The following is a 2765-nucleotide window of genomic DNA, read 5'->3' on the forward strand; positions in this document are numbered from 1 at the left end:
AAACATATTACTTAATTAATTAAAGCACACAAACATTTTATTTAATTAATACATAGATTAATATCGGCCAATCACGTGAAGCCACAAACATTTTTTTTTTCTTTGCAAAAAATCTCGGCCAATCACGTAAAGCCACGACCAATAAGAATTGGACTTAAATCAGTTCTCATTCAAGATCAAAAAAATAGTTCTAAGCCCACTATTCATTATTTTCTAATTTTTTTGGGCTTTAAAACACCCTTAGTGTTCTCCCTATAAAGATGGCATAAGAACTACATACTCGATACGTTTTGTTTTGTTTTCTTAATGCCATGTACTTTGGTTTATTTGTATCTATAGTTCTCAATACAAACAGTAGTTCAACAATGAAAAAGCTTTAACTATTCTGCAAAAGTAAATGAGGAGTTGCTGCTGGACGGTCCGGTGAGCACGGGGGCCAAGGACATAATTAGTTGGCCTTGGGGCTTTCAACTGCCAAAAGCCTAAATAAATAATCGAATATTCAGCCTATGCACACCTTTTACTTTTATGAGTTTATCATTTCCTGCTAAACATTTTGTGTTAGATTTTTGATTCTTAAAATTGGTGACTTGTGGTGCCCGGTCTTGAAGACAAGCGCACAATACTCTCTATATAAATGTTGTCGCATATTATCAAATTAATGTGAACGAGGCTAGTTCCTCCAGACTTGTATATATGTATAACTGGAAGTCTTTTGTGCCCTTCGCTTTCTGTTCTTGTTGATTTTTTTTATAAATTCTATTCTTGTTGATATTAATCGATCAACCGTTGTATCAACCTTTACAATATATATATTCTTTAAATTATTTATAGCTTTATATAACAAATTTTTATTTTTGATAGAAGTCGAAAGGAGGTTTTTTATTTTTAATGTCAAAAAAAAGAAACATATGCTCCGAACTGCTATCGAAAAAAGGTTGAGCTACGTTAATTTCAAAGTTTACAGATACAAAAGGTCGAGCTATTGACTCTTGATTTTTTCATATGTTCTATTGCACATCTTGATGAAGAAATATGGACGAATATATATACCCAACACTACAAGAAAACAGGTCAACGGCGACTGTGTAAATAGTCGCTAAATAGTTGTTAAATGATCATATATGACTATTTAGCAACTAATTATTATTGTGGGTAAAATTTTATCGCTAATTCGTATAGTCGTTAAATAGTCGCTAAATAACAACTATTTAACGACGATATAGTGTTGTCGTTTCTTTGTCGCAGCGTTGTCGTCACTTAGTAACCAAATATTGCGACAATTTGCCGACAATTTAACGATTATAATAGCATTAGTTATGTATTAGTCGCTAAAATTAGCGACTAATCTGCGACAAAGTTACGACGTATATACATGAATAAAACTTGCAATACTTTAGTCTTAGTCTGAAATTAGTCGTTTTATTCTGCGACTATTTACCTTCTATTTAACAACAAATTGCAGACTAAAGGACGACTATATAGCGACTACTTTGTTTTAGAAAATAATGAAATTTACTGNGTTCTCGAGCAGCAGCTTGAGCGTTGAGAGTCGCCTGGATTTCAGCCTGAACTTCAATCTGGCGTTGGNTGTAATCCTGATTTTAATACTGAATTAGTAAATGAAAAATCTAATGAAAACACCTTCCAAAAACATAATCATAATTGTATTAAAACCTTCACATACACAAGTTCAAAATAGAGATCAAACCAAAAGCATAGAAAGAACAAGTTTATAACACATACAAACTTAATACAAGAACTTAGTTCATGAGTTGAGAAACAAAATGCAAGGTTGTGGAGTTGATCATGGAGTTGATGATGGAAGATTGTCCTCCTCAGCTGATTGAGAGGCTATAAACTCCATGTAGGCTGGATTAGTGTGGCGCATGAACTTTGCCATCATCGTCAACTCTTGCTTTTGCTCAGCCACAAGGAGAGCAGTCTTTTGTTCTCGAGCAGCAGCTTGAGCGTTGAGAGTCGCCTGGATTTCAGCCTGAACTTCAATCTGGCGTTGGGCTGCCTTCAGTTGCTCTTGTAGTGTGAGAAAGGCTTCCGTTTGTGATGGTTGATTGCCCTTGCCCTTGCCAAGAGTATCTTTGAGGCTTCCAACACCATAAGGAGTTCCACGTGAATCCCTCTCAGTGCACTGTTTTTAGAAAAAGAAAAATAGTAAGTAAAGTGCTAAAGAGCAAAACAAATGCATAATCGAGTGTTAGGCTACTTTACCTCAAGAAAGATGGCAGTACATTCATTGGTGGTGAGCTCCCGACGGTGTGAAGTACCATCTGAAAGAGTTGAATCTGCCTCGAGCTCAGCCATCTTCTCTTGCAACTTCTGCTGATAAGCTTGATGGATTTTCTCTGCCTTTCCATCAACATAAGAACCATCCGGCTTTGTATGTGTTTTGAAAAAAACTTCACCCATACTGACCTCTCTTCCCAACTCCTCTTCTTGCAATGTTAGAAATTAAACAATTGTTAGTACTAGATAATATAGAAATGTTGATAAATGAAACTAACAAAATAGAAATGATTTAGTACCAGATCATCTTGGATTTCCCTATATGACTTAGGGTCTGATAAGTGGATGTGAGGACCGAGACCATTACGGTCAGACATACGATACTTGGAATAGGTGGAACTCCTTTGCTGTTGTTCTTCAGTATCCCAATTAGCAACCATCACTTTTCAGAGGTCACCTTCAATCCATGAAGGTTTTATTCGAGCCGTCCTTGCATCGCTAACCATGCCCTTCATCCGGCG

The sequence above is a fragment of the Camelina sativa genome, chromosome 17 (assembly GCF_000633955.1).
Source record: "Camelina sativa cultivar DH55 chromosome 17, Cs, whole genome shotgun sequence".
In the NCBI taxonomy this organism is placed as follows: Eukaryota; Viridiplantae; Streptophyta; class Magnoliopsida; order Brassicales; family Brassicaceae; genus Camelina; species Camelina sativa.